The following is a 15,269-nucleotide window of genomic DNA, read 5'->3' as shown; positions in this document are numbered from 1 at the left end:
TAGGCTTACTACAGAGGCTGCTAGATTGAGATCAGGATGGGTAGCCATATCCTTCCATCTAGGCTTTGGGATCAGGCTGGAGTATGCATGACCTGTGTGTTTTGTCATGGCCTGACGCCTGATTTCCAGGTGTATTAGCTTGTGATCAGACCAGGTGAGGCATACTGGCTCTTTAACCGTAAGGGTTGTGAGGTTTGAGCAGATGTCATCTAAAATGTGACCTGCATCGTGGGTAGGGGTCAATATGTGCTGCTTTAGGCCAAGCGTGGCCATGGTTTCTCGGAATTGTATGGTCCCAGGGTCACTTCGGACATCTTGGTGAATATTGAAGTGTCCTAGAAGGGTGAAATTAGCCAATCTAAGGGCGAGTGCACTCACGATGTCCCCTACGCTTTCTAAAAATATATCACTGGGGCCTGGTGGGCGATAGACCGAGTTTCCTGAGAAGGCAAAGGATTCCTCTAATTGGAAAGAAAAAACAATGCTCTCTGCTCATTTAAGGCCAGATATTTCAAATGCTGAACATCTCAATGAACTGCGATAGATAATAGCCAGACCTCCACCTCGCTGTTCAGGTCTGTCCAGCCTATGAATAAGGCAGTCAGAAGGGAGGGCGCAATCAATGTCTGGATTACATCAGGATTTTAGCCATGTTTCTGTTATGAAAAGACAGTCTAGGTTGACGGTAAGGATAAGATCATTAACGTGTTGAGCATGTTTACATAGCGATCGGACATTAACCAGCCCTCCTTGCAGAAAGACAGGTTTAGAATTGTCTCTTATCGGTGTGGTTTGAGTAGTTTCAAGAGTTGTAGTTGCAGATTCTACAGCTGATGGGGCCACTCCATTTGGCCACATCGATGGAGTATTTGCAGTTGTGGGGGTTATTATTAAGTTTCAGGGTGGTTTCTCGTGTAAAGCATGCCCTTTGCATAATTTAGGCAGCATTTCTGGCGCTGGAGGGTTCCGGACGCTGACGGGCGCAGACGGGCTTGCCTTTGGTGCGCCTGCGCGTGTTTGCCTCCCCTCGGTGCCATCCCTGGTTAAAATACCGGAAGGGAGGTGCACAGGGAGGAGATTAGACCGTCTCCTTCCCAAAATGGCGACCACTGATGGCCCGCCAGAAGTGAGGAGACCAAAACCACAATACTTCCCTCCACTCAAACAGCACAGGGCGGTGCGGTGGATGGGGGAAGATTGCCGGCGTGTCGGCTGTTTTACGGCAAAATTTAGAGATCTGCACAATAATGTCAGCGATTAATACCGTATTTAGGAGGTCCGCATATTTTTTGAAAAATAAGTTACACCTTTTCAGTAGTCTCAGGAAGTCAGTGCAAAAATCACATTTTCAGCCAGTTAAAATAAAACAGACATTAAAATAAGGTTTAAAAACAATGCTCTGTTATCAAGCTGTACTTGCCTGCGACTAACAGTGACACTGCACCTGCAGAATCTCTTCCCAGAAGACACACTGCACCTGCCCCGTCTCCTCCCGAGTGACACTGCACCTGCCTAATCTCTTCTTAGAAGACACTGCACCATCTCCATGTCCTCCTGAATGACACTGCACCTGTCTAATCTACTCTTAGAAGACACTGCACTTGTCCCACTTCCTCCTGAGTGACACTGCACCTACCTAATCTCTTCTTAAAAGACACTGCGCCAGCCCCATTTCCTCCTGAGTGACACTGTACCTGCCGAATCTCTTCCCAGAAGATACCGCACCTGTCCCTTTTCCTCCCAAGTGACACTGCACCTGCCTAATCTCTTCTTAAAAGACACTGCGCCAGCCCCATTTCCTCCTGAGTGACACTGCACCTGCCGAATCTCTTCCCAGAAGATACCGCACCTGTCCCTTTTCCTCCCGAGTGACACTGCACCTGCCTAATCTCTTCTTAAAAGACACTGCGCCAGCTCCATTTCCTCCTGAGTGACACTGCACCTGCCGAATCTCTTCACAGAAGATACCGCACCTGTTCCTTCTCCTCCCGAGTGACACTGCACCTGCCCAATCTCTTCTTAGAAGACACTGCACCTGTCCCATCTGCTCCCGAGTGACACTGCACCTACTCAATCTCTTCTTAGAAGACACTGTACCTGTCCCATCTCCTCCCGAGTGACACTGCTCCTGTCCCCATCTGCTCCTGAGTGACACTGCACATGCCCCTTCTCTTCTTAGAAGACACTGCACCTGCCCCATCTTCTCCTGAGTGACACTGCACCGCACCTGCCCAATCTTTTCTTAGAAGACACTGCATCTGTCCCACCTTCTCCCGAGTGACACAGCACTTGGCCAATCTCTTCTTCTCCTGAGTAACAATGAACCTGCCCAACGTCCTCAAAGAAGACACTACATCTGCTGCATCTCCTGGGAGACAATGCACCTGTTCCATCTTTTCCTGTGTGCCACTGCACCTGCCCAATATCTTGCTTGAAGACACTGCACCTGTCCCATCTGCTCCCGAGTGACACTGCACCTACTCAATCTCTTCTTAGAAGACACTGCACCTGCCTCATCTTCTCCTGAGTGACACTGCACCTGCCCAATCTTTTCTTAGAAGACACTGCATCTGTCCCATCTTCTCCTGAGTGACACTGCACCTGCCCAATCTTTTCTTAGAAGACACTGCATCTGTCCCATCTTCTCCTGAGTGACACTGCACCTGGCCAATCTCTTCTTAGAAGACACTGCACCTGTTCTACTTCCTCCTGAGTAACACTGAAACTGCCCCACGTCCTCAAAGAAGACACTACACCTGTCTCCTGCTGGGAGACAATGCACCTGTCCCATCTGCTCCTGGGTGACGGTGCACCGTCCCATCTCACGATAGAATACATCACCCCCTCCTCATCTCCTCTATGGTGCATATCATATGTTAGGGGTAGTCTCCTCTGCCACAGCTCCATCTCGGAGGCACGTCACCTCCTTCCTCCTCACGGCAGAGTGCAGTTGCTGCATCTCCTCATGGGCAACGCAGCCACTGCAACAAGCCCCCCTCCCCTGGTTTAGCCCACACTAACAGCAATGGATTTGCCCCCCCCCCCCCTGCCGCCTCCACAGTGGCTGCACTAGACTGACTTGCTGTGCTCTACCCAGTGACAGCCTTGGCCAGGCCCAGTCACATCCCAGGACTACTGTCTTTTGAGCCCACAGGAGCAGCACTGGATTGGGTATTTCTGCTCAATGCAGTGACTCCCGGGCCGGCTGCTCCTGACCAGGCCACCGTGACTTCACTGGACTAATCTCTTTCTGGCCACACTGCAGTGACAGCCCTGGGACAGGGCTCTGCTGCTCTGCCTGCATTCGCGTCACTGACCTGCGGTCTGCCTGATCATCCAACGCAGCGGGCATACATGTGCGACTCGCCCACTACGCAAACCCTCCCCCACAATCCTGTCTCAAGGAGTGACAACACCGTTTGTGGATCAGCCACGGCGTCGTCCTTTATTCACATTAACTTGATCATTTACTCAAGCATAAGCGACGTCAATCATTTCTTAAATTGCAGAAGGACAATGAGATGCAAAGCAGATTCAGGTGACATTAGGCGAAACACACTTGCGCTAGTCTACACGACCGCAGGTGTTTCACTAACGCCGTGCTTACCGACCACACCCGTGGGTTTACTGCAGCACCACACGACCTCCAGGCGTGGGCGTTTCAGACATCGGATCTGACGGTGAATTGACCACGTTAGTCAAAGTTGCTCACAGGTGCCGCAGATCAGCTCATTCCATGATTAAGGTACACCTATATATACGACAAGAAAATCTCCATTCCAACATCATCGGGGAGAAGGAGTGGATGTCCGTAGGTGTACAGCGAGGGACACACCGTGAGGCAGTAGGAGTATGCATGGGAATGCGGCGTGTCTGTCTAGAGTGGGACTACAGGGGTCCCTGAACCCTCCTCCTATGGGGCATTATGGACCCTACATTGGGGTAAGGTTGTGAGCTGGTCTCACGACTCATGACAAATCAATCTTTTAATTCCAATTTGACGTTTGCAGTGTCACGTGATATCACACTCATATGCAAGTTCTGCACATGCATGGTGTGTATGATGTTACCAACTCCCTACTTTTGGAACAGCACATCCATATGAATAAAAAATATGTATTTTCTTCACAGGTATCTGAGAACACCAGTGTTAGGTTAGAGGTTGACATAGGGCGCCCTAAGATAGTGGCAATATCTGACACCAAATTGGCAAGATAGGAGCCGTTTTTCCTCCTGACGAATGCCGCAAACTCATTAGAGCCAATGGCAGAAACATATTGACGACAATAGTGGTGATGGGGTAATAGTTCCCCTAATCCCCACACTTCAGCTTTTAATACCATGTAATACCATATGATAAAATGTGATTTGGAGCAATGCATAGGTTTTTAACTCACTTTTTGCACGGGCCCCCACTTAAATGATTAGACGTGCCTCCCTGTCTTCAGGTGTAGGCCCGCTCTCTATCAAACCAGGTTTTTAGAGAGCGAGGACTGTCTATGCTGAAGCATTACACCTGGTGGTGTGTGGACCAGTGCTTACCATTTTTGGAGATGCCTAGCGCTCCATCTATATAGTGCTTGTAGGGATACCGTTACATACGGTAAGTGACCATTACTTCAGGGTATCTTCTACAATGTGCATACGTTTGGCGAAAGACCGTATTTACATTATAAACATTGCAGCAACCATCAAGAAGCGCACATTGTGGTGAAAACCCCCTGTGCTCATTGTGCCAGCAGGCCCCAACTGGCACTGACCCCTGAGTACCACCCAGGGCATCCCTGAAACATTGATGGAACACATTGACCAGCAGTCATTAGTAGCAACATTCTCCAGCCCTCCATTACGGAGGTAAGTACCACACCAGGGCACCGCATAATGCATCGTCTCCACCGGGGTACCTAAAACACAGGGGCATCCCCCAAAAGTTCATAACTCTGGCATCTTGGGTAGGCAGGAGAGTCCAGGACCACCAGCACGTCAGTCCCTTCTCCCGCCAGCCCGGTGCCCAACTGAATGCTCCCCCTGTGAAAGGGTCCGTCAGTCCAAATAAAATTCCACTTCTCTGTATCCTCTGCTGTTTTTCTGCCAGGAATGGGTGGGTAACCTGCTGCCAGTCAGCACCTCTGGAGAAAGTGGGGTGACAAAGAGAATGACCCTGCTCCAACCTGCCCCTTATATCTCCCTTTCGGAAGCCTTGCTTCCTCCAATGACATCACTGGAGGGCCCCCGGGCAGTAATCTCTTCCGGTGCACCGCGCAGGAGGGGCGGTGGTGGGCTGCCGCCCGAGATGCAACTAAGGGCGCCCTGACCCGAGGTGCAGGTGGCGCCATACAGGAACAGCACAGGGTTGGGTCACACCTGCTAAGCCCATAGTGACAGCACTCCTTCTAGGTTCACATCCTCATTGGGTTCACAGTGACATTACTAGATCAGGCCCTTTCTGCCAGGCCCACAGTGACACCACTTGACCACGCCCATCCTGCTGACCCAACACTGACGTCACTGACCAGGCTCCCTCTACTGGGCCTACAGTGGCACCACTAGACCACGCCCCTCCTGCTGACCCAACACTGACGTCACTGACCAGACTCCCTCTACTGGGTCTACAGTGGCACTACCAGACCACGCCCCTCCTGCTGACCCAACACTGACGTCACTGACCAGGCTCCCTCTACTGAGTCCACAGTGACATTACTGGACCAGGCCCCTCTTGCTGGGACCTTCGTGATTTCCCTGGAAGAGGCCCTTCCTACTGAGCACACCGTGGCAAACACCACTGCACCAAGCCCTTCCAGCGGAGTCCACAGTGACATCCCTCGACCAGCTCTTGATTCACTCCCACCACCCACTGCACTGGGTCAACAGAGTCTGCACTGGATTATGCCTCCCCTGCTGAACCAGACCTGCTGAAGCTACAGGGACACTATTGGACCAGGGATCTTCTGCTGAACCCACAGTCAGGGCCGTCTTTAGGGCAGTGCGACCTGTGCCACTGCACCGGGCGCGGAGCTCAGGAGCGCTGTGTTTTGAGAATAACTTATGGGTTTAAAAGCTCCTGCTGCAGAGTTCCTTACTTTTCCACCAATTTTCAGATAACAATAGCGATGCCGATATAACTTAGGTGATTAATGTACTTGCTGAAAAGAGATCGAACTTTGCCTCCTGGCATTTTGGCTCATCATAAAGCAGCGTAGAGGGTTAATATACCTGCTGCAAAGAAGTGTATTATGCAGATCACAGAATTGTATGTTATGTACATAGCTCAGTGGGTTCTGCTTTTTTCACAGCGACCCTTTTGTTACTTGCAGTTTATAAATTACAATCCTAATATAGCACAGTGAGCTATGAACTAGCCTACATGAGCTGCATGTCAGTTCAAAATACTTTATTCGGTTAAAAAGAAATAACCATAAAAGCAACAAAAATACAAATACAATTTAAAATAAAACAATACATAGTTATTGTTACAGGGGAGAAGTGCAAATGGTTTCCATATGGGCAATTCAATCAGTTAACAGTCCATTGATTTACGTAGTTTAAAAACATTTTTAAAAAATTCTGCCAGCGAGGCAACAATAAATACAGTGTCCATTCTTTGCAATTCTAAAAACGCTGGGCGGCATCTATTTAATTGAAACTCTTTAAGAATCGGGACAATAAATTTCTTACGAGGCAAGGTATAAAATCTGCAGAAAAATAACACATGGATATCAGATTGCAAGGATAATTCATCACATGGACATAAACAGAGTTCTTTTGACCAAGAATTCATTTGTGGGAAAGTTAATAATCTAAAAACTATATTAAATCTAAAACGTGTGAGACGGAATCTGTCAAGAGCTGCCATAGAGAGACATAAATATGGTTGTAAAGTTAGACCACTTAGTATCAGCTGGTGGGAACACACAGTCTTTTTCTTTCTTTCCTCACACAGTCTTTTTTCCCTGAGATGTTCCATACAGGATTTTTTCAATATTTTTCTAGAGATGTGTACCATTGACAGTGGATCCTCAAAATATTGTTCACAATCTATCTCTGTCAAAAAAGTCTTCACATAGTTTAACCATTTGAAGACTTTTACATTTTCCAGTTGTAACACATCCTGGATTATGGCTCGGTTTACAACACATTCATTAACAGTCCAGACCCTGTGCCATAATAAAATGGGCTGAGTTTTTATTATATCTGAAATATATGGCTGCCCTAACTCCTCATGGCAATTTAGGGTTGCAATACTATCAGGCACGGACAGCAAGTACCGCATAAACTTATTTTCATTTATTTGGATAGTATCTATGTTAGCATACCCCCAGAGTCCTGCTCCATAGATGGCCACTGATATACACGTTGCATTATAAATAGTTAAAATTTCTCTAAAAGGCTTCTTTCCCATTTTCTGTATAAAACTCTTTAGGGCCATTATAGTCTTTGAGAACAAAAGAGTTCTTGCCCTAATCGCATTTGTCCACGTGCCAGTCTCATGAAATAGGATACCTAGATAAGAAAATGTAGGAGTGTTTTCTAGAGTAGCATTATTTATTGAGATGGTTTTCATCCTTTTCTTAGTTCGTATTCCACAATTCATGGTAAAAGTTTTGCTACAGTTAATTTTTAAATCTAAGCTGTTCATGAATTTATTAAAAGATGTTATTAGATTTTGTAGGGCATTTGGTGTTCGTGCCATTAAAACGGCATCATCCGCATACAGTAGTGCTGGAATGCGCCTATTGCCAGCAACAGGCATATCCCCGCACTCCTGCAATAAATGATCTTCCAGCCCATTTATATAAATCAAAAACAGGAAGGGGGCCAGGACACATCCTTGGCGTACTCCGCGCCCTATCCCAAAGGATTTACTGCATTCGCCCCCTTTTCCATAACGAACAGTTGCTGTAGCCCCAGAATACAGCTCCCTCAAAAAGGAGAGGATTGAGTCATCCACTCCCATCCTTTGCATCACTTTCCATAATTTATTGTGGGACACGCAATCAAAAGCCGAAGTAAGATCGACAAAGACAAGATATAATCGCTCCTTCTTTATCGACGTATACTTCTGTTGCAGAAAAAATAAGTTTAAGCATTGTTCTATAGTTCCTATGCCTCTTTGGAAACCAAACTGAAGATCGCTTATTATTCCATTTTCCTCCGCCCAGTTTTGTAATTTAGCTAAAATTACTCTTCCCAGGATTTTTATGGACGAATCAAGTAGGGATATTGGCCTATAGCAGGCACAGTTTTGTCTGTCTCCCTTTTTAAAAATGGGGACAATAATTGATGTAAACCATGACCGACTCAGGCCCTTCGCCAGAGCTGCGTTAAAAAGCTGTACCAGAATGGGACCCCAGATCTCACTGTTAGCTTTATACAGATCAGCTGGGATCCCATCTGGGCCCGATGCCTTTCCACCCTTTGTATCTTTTAAACTCAATAGAACCTCGGGCAGTGTTACCACTAGTTTTTCAGATGTCCCCCATTTCTCCCATGGAACCTCCGGCCGTGAGGCTGGTATTTTTTGTGCCTCCAGCTCATTCTCACAAAAAGGGACATAGACCTCTTGCGAAGACGGCTCAAGACACATGTAAAGGTTTGAAAAATGTGTAACCCAGTCCTCCTCATTAATTGCGATTTCTATACGTGCCTTAGTATTATCAAAAAGGAGCGGCGCATTTACCACCCCCCAAAATGCTGTTGTATCTTTAGCTTGTGAGGCATCGCATAATTGTTCCCAGGCCATCCTCTTTATGTTTTTCTTTCTTTCTTTTAATGCATGATTGTAACGATTCCTTAGCTCTCTTATTTGAATTGGGTTTCGAGGTTCCAAATGGATAGCATGTTTGAGCTCAGTCAAGGCTCTGGTACACGCCTTATCAAACCATCTTCTGGCATTTTTTGTCCTATTTTTAAAAACCACCCTCAGACTCTCTTTGATTGTAGCTGCTATAATATTAAAATGTTCCATTATGTTTTCGTTTTTTGAATTTTCATCTAAACAAACTCTAAAGCTTTCTGAACAACTATTAACTAGTTTAGCTAAGAATTCGTTCAGGACCACCTTACTCCACTTAAGGGAATACCCATTTTGTCTCCCCATCAGCACATCTGGGGCTGCCTGTATCTGTAGACAATCATGTTGGCATGCTAAAAATGGGCTATCAATTTCGAGTACTTGTGGGTAATGATCACTCAGTGGTAATTGGCGATTCTTATAAGTAGCAGCCCTAAATCCAGAAGTATTCGAGCAAATAATAAAATCAATGATGGTTGATGCGCCCCTTCCAATAAAGGTCGGGGCAAACGATGTTGGGCACTCAGTTAATTCATTAGCATATCCCAGATCACAATTAAATAATATCTCATTTAGTAAGTCCCCTGTTAGAGTATGGTCAAAGTGTGTAAGATTAATGTCTTGCTCTAACATTAATCCACAAGTTCCTTTTTGACCCATTTTGCAAAGATGACAATTAAAAATCCCCCCCCATAAAATCATTACTTCCCTCGTCTTGCTAACTATCTCCCCTTGTAGATCCTCATTTAGCCTTTTCATAGTGTTCTGAATAGCGGTACACGGAATATTATTATAAAAATTAACTATCACAAGACTGATCCCAGTTTTGGTATCTATCACCAATTTATGATAGTAACTACTGTTATAATCAAAGTGTACCCTCTCATATGATAATGAATTTGAGAGATACGTGACTATACCACCTTTGGGTCTCCCATGTGTCCCTCCTACTGCGGGAGTACAATAAGTTTTGTAGCCAGTTATATGTATAGGATCTATTGTCCAGGTTTCTTGCAGGGCCAAGATATCCACACCGTCCGTTGCCGTTTTCCATAAGGGATTAGAGATTTTGTGTTTTAGTCCTGCCACGTTCCAAAACATCACCTTACAGTTTCTATTTTCAGTGGATAATATTACCTCGTCTGTGACAACCTGACCTATGTCAATCTTATCTATCTCAACTCTAGGATCGGTCATGTTTCCTTTTGGCTTTGGGACGAAGTTTAAACTATTATCAAGTGGTAGTTTCTTTTTACCTTTTACACACTCTTGCCCCGACAATCTAGCTTTATTATTAAATTCTTTGATTTCTGACAAAGTCCTATTGGACAAACTTATACTGATCTTATCAAGATTTTCGTTGGAGGGGCCAGAGGCTGGTGGATTTAGGGTAGTATGTGCAGTCGGTAACAGAACAGGAAATTTCTCACACCCTGAAAGTCAGTCGACCATATCTAGTGGACTGAATCTGTTATAACAGGGGATGGCAAATGGAACAGACTGTGTGCCTGGCCAATTTCCCCAATGTTGCGGGCCACCCTTTTGATTTCTCCCGAACCTTCGCTGTATTAAAGTCCAGTGGTCATCTTCCCTCCATCCTTGTCTGTACAAGTTTAAATCCCCATACAACTTATCTCTCCGTCCTTCCCTCTCACAATTTTCATTTCTAGTCCAACTCCATCTATCATCTAGTTGTTCATTTGGAGTATAGAAATAGAATAGGGGTCTAGCTGAAATTTGTAAATCTTGATTTATAGGATTCCCCTGGCAGATATAATCTACCGTTTGCGGGTTTTCAAAAGTTATAACCACGCAGTCACCCTGTAGTTTCTTTCTCTTACTGCCCACCCATGATGTCCTTCGAACCATCAAGATTCTACTGGCCAAAACTAGAGGTATAGGATAATTAGAGTTTAGCCAGTGAATCACCTTGTTTCTCAATGCTTCAAAGGGCTCCATAGTATCGGGTACCAATTCAGGGACCCCAGTCAATACTACCACATATGGGCAGGCATCCGGGGGCAAATCTAAGCTTCTGCTCTTTTCAATTTTTTCCTGTTGCAATTTATCTTGATTAGGAATAGGTGCAGCACACGTAACTGTGGTAGGCACAGTCACTTCGGGTGCCATTAATACCCCAGGAGTCCTTATACTCACTACTGATTTATTTACATTTCGGGTGGACTCTGACAAAGGGATTATGGAAGTTATTTTCTTCCCTTTCGGCAAGTTCTCTTTTAAGACCCCCGGTTTGTCCACCAATATAATTTCTTTATTTGGCGCTTTTTTTTTCTGGGTGTCCAACTGTGTTTTTATATCCTTTTGGAGTGTTTGGAGTAGGTGCTCTATGCCTTGGAGCCTTTCTTGTATGGGGGCAAATAAAGATTTAATTAATGTAGACAAGGTATATATCATAGAATTTTCCCTGTCTTCATAACCATCTAGCCTACTCACTATATTACTCTCATCAAGGATATCAATTAAAGACTCATCTGGTAAGGTAGCGTCCATCATAGGTAAAGACAATTTCCTATGATTGGGAGCTTCAAGTTCTGATTCCTGATTTATCCCATCTTCATTTACCACAGACTCTTTAAAAACACCCTTCTTAACAATTTTAGCCTTAACCTTCTTATAAGTTAACCTTTTATTTTTTGCACACTTTTTTGGAATTGCCCCCTGCCTATTTCCTTTTAATTTTCGAGTTATGGTATCATCCTGAGTATCTAAATGTACCCCAGTCAGAGTTTCTACCACAGGGTTTAATAATTCTAATCCCGTGCTGATTGGGTTTTGTGATACCAGGTCAATTGTGGCACTGTTATGTATCTGTGCGTGTGCTTGTAATAAGGGAGGTTCAGGCATGGTTTTATCAGGACTGCGAGCCGCAGCAATATTGCCTATCGATGATCTCTTGGCAAAGGCTAGATCTTGGGATACCCTTCTCTCCATTAATACTATTCCTTGATCTATTAGACTATTGGTGCGTACAATAAAATCATCTAGAGTACCAGTCAGCTTATTTCCTGCGGTTACGACTTTACTTCTAGTTTCCCGCATATTCATATTTACAACCAACAATATAAACAGTAGGATGATCCTGTCTAATTTTGAATTGACTAAAATAACCTATATTTCCAGTAACACTAAATCGGGATCACAATTAACATACGTTTAACTTATAATTTTAAGGTGACAAACAATCAGTGGGGCTGTAGAACAATATTTGCGTGAATCCCTAAACAATATATCCTCAGCGATAAATCGGATAATATGTTTTGAATACAAGCCTTACTGCTCGGGCCGTCCCGTGCCTCTTTGTGCCTCTGAGGGCCTAAGAGGGCCCGCCCTTTGCCCGGGCTTAGCCCGGCGCAGTCCCGCGCGCGGTCCCCGCGTGGCGGTAGTTAGGCCAGTTTTTAAGCGCCTCCAGGCGGGATAGCAGAGTCGGCGGGTTCCGGTTCCTGTCCGGCGCTAGGGCTGTTGGGAAAGGTAGTCCCCTCCACACAGCGGCCGCGTATTGAATGGCGGCAGCGGGAGGGAGACAGCACTCGTTTCACTTATGGCCAGGTAGGATGCGGCGTCAGGAATCACTCAGCCCTCCAGGACACGGTATTCTGAAAAGTCACCCGCTTTGCCAGTAGTTAGGCCAGTTTTTAAGCGCCTCCAGGCGGGATAGCAGAGTCGGCGGGTTCCGGTTCCTGTCCGGCGCTAGGGCTGTTGGGAAAGGTAGTCCCCTCCACACAGCGGCCGCGTATTGAATGGCGGCAGCGGGAGGGAGACAGCACTCGTTTCACTTATGGCCAGGTAGGATGCGGCGTCAGGAATCACTCAGCCCTCCAGGACACGGTATTCTGAAAAGTCACCCGCTTTGCCAGTAGTTAGGCCAGTTTCTAAGCGCCTCCAGGCGGGATGGCAGAGTCGGCGGGTTCCGGTTCCTGTCCGGCGCTAGGGCTGTTGGGAAAGGTAGTCCCCTCCACACAGCGGCCGCGTATTGAATGGCGGCAGCGGGAGGGAGACAGCACTCGTTTCACTTATGGCCAGGTAGGATGCGGCGTCAGGAATCACTCAGCCCTCCAGGACACGGTATTCTGAAAAGTCACCCGCTTTGCCAGTAGTTAGGCCAGTTTTTAAGCGCCTCCAGGCGGGATAGCAGAGTCGGCGGGTTCCGGTTCCTGTCCGGCGCTAGGGCTGTTGGGAAAGGTAGTCCCCTCCACACAGCGGCCGCGTATTGAATGGCGGCAGCGGGAGGGAGACAGCACTCGTTTCACTTATGGCCAGGTAGGATGCGGCGTCAGGAATCACTCAGCCCTCCAGGACACGGTATTCTGAAAAGTCACCCGCTTTGCCAGTAGTTAGGCCAGTTTTTAAGCGCCTCCAGGCGGGATAGCAGAGTCGGCGGGTTCCGGTTCCTGTCCGGCGCTAGGGCTGTTGGGAAAGGTAGTCCCCTCCACACAGCGGCCGCGTATTGAATGGCGGCAGCGGGAGGGAGACAGCACTCGTTTCACTTATGGCCAGGTAGGATGCGGCGTCAGGAATCACTCAGCCCTCCAGGACACGGTATTCTGAAAAGTCACCCGCTTTGCCAGTAGTTAGGCCAGTTTTTAAGCGCCTCCAGGCGGGATAGCAGAGTCGGCGGGTTCCGGTTCCTGTCCGGCGCTAGGGCTGTTGGGAAAGGTAGTCCCCTCCACACAGCGGCCGCGTATTGAATGGCGGCAGCGGGAGGGAGACAGCACTCGTTTCACTTATGGCCAGGTAGGATGCGGCGTCAGGAATCACTCAGCCCTCCAGGACACGGTATTCGACATTTTAGAGGAGGAAAGCGGGACAAACATAATCGGGAGAATGTATTTTTCCCAATAGTCTTCTAATCACCCGCGGCACGTCAACTAAAAGAAATAGGTTAATACATTATGTATTCTCCCCAGTATTTCTTTATCCTAATGTTGCTAAAAAGTTTTTTTGGGGGTAGAAATGAATTCTTATTAGTAAAGCAGACGCCCACCAGCCACGTTACGTTTTAAATCCTATCTATGTTTCTCGAGATCAATGACTGTCCACCAGTATGGATGGCATGTGACTCCTACAATTTGTAGTCCTCATTGTATTATTAACATTTCCTATGCATTGGTTTACACATATGATTCACTGTTCTGTATAATCTGTGTGCGATGTAAAGTGCTGTGACACCCTACACTGGTATGAGTGGCGCTGCTCACACGAGATCACTTGCTCACTATCAAAAGAGAGATAAAATAAACTCAAATTCACAGCTTTTAACCCACACTCCAGGGTAAACCAGCTGACACATACAGCTTATTTGTCAAATAGACAAACGTCCCTAGGGCTCATTGTACACGTCAGTAGCATTTCTACCCTGACTCGGACATTACAACAGGGCCGCCGATTCTAAGAGTTTCTCTGAAGCTTGCAGTCATAGTTTAGGGATTCGTGTGGCTGGAGCATCAGTGGCCCACGGCTCAGTTTTCCACGGCTGACCTCATCTCTCTGATAGTGCCTCACTCACATAAATGGCCTTTCAGGCACCCAGATGCCTATAGCCATCGGGTCTCACCTTTGAGACCTACTGGCAAAGCCAGTTTCGCAAAGAGCTTAAAAAATGAAAGTGGGAGAAAGCAACAATGGAAATGAATTTTAGAACCCAGAAATGGAGGGTGGACCGGGGGAAAACCGCTATGGAGGGGGTGGGGGGTGGGGGGGGCAGGGAAACATTAATGGTAACCGATGGGTGGGGAAAAGCAACAGAGACGGGGTGGACTGGCAGGCACTAAACACCAATAGCAACGGAGTGAGGGGAACTGGGTGGACACTAAGCAACAGCTGCAGCTGGGGTTGGTGGTGAAAAAGCAACAAAGGCAATGGAGGAAGGGGGCGTTGAAAAGCAACAGAGGAAGCAACCCAGAGCGAGGGAAGGCAGGGGAGAAGGACTGAGATGAGGGACAAGAACATGGAGCACAGGAGGGGGGACAGCAGCACACAGGAAAGGAGACAACTCGGAGCGCGGGCTGGGAAGAGAAGCACACACGCGATACAGCTGGCAAACACAGGTATTATCATGGAGTACTTCAAGGAAGAGAAAAAAAAATGTTCTAAACATGAAGTTATTGGTAGGAGCATAGAAGGAGCCAATCAGAGAGGTAGTGAACTGGCTGTGGGAGTGACAAACACAAGCTGGGCTAGCTAAAACAAATAAAGCTAGCGAATTGAAAGCAAGCAAATGTGAGTGACAAAACAAAAAGTCAATGGGCAGAATGGATGTCACAGGGAGTGATGTCGCAAAAGTAATGTAATCCCATTATAAGATTCCTCCTTTGTAATCTCATTATAACGCTCTTCACTCGTAATGGACCAACCCTGTTTACCAAAAACAAGTTTACATAATCATTCAAAAATGTGAAAAGAACATTTTCTAATTTGTTTTATTTGTTGTAAATCACATGTATGTTTCCACACATCAAAG

The 15,269-nt window shown here is 46.6% G+C and overlaps 1 protein-coding gene across 3 annotated transcripts in view; it reads left to right on the top strand.

Annotated features, from left to right (window-relative positions):
* The window catches only part of LOC146809361 (achaete-scute homolog 1-like), a 45,477-nt gene that overhangs the window by 16,310 nt on the left and 13,898 nt on the right, over positions 1–15,269 (top strand). The gene's annotated exons all lie outside the window — the stretch shown is intronic.

The sequence above is a fragment of the Triturus cristatus genome, chromosome 7 (assembly GCF_964204655.1).
Source record: "Triturus cristatus chromosome 7, aTriCri1.1, whole genome shotgun sequence".
NCBI classification, from domain to species: Eukaryota; Metazoa; Chordata; class Amphibia; order Caudata; family Salamandridae; genus Triturus; species Triturus cristatus.
This window is presented reverse-complemented; position numbering and strand designations above follow the sequence as displayed.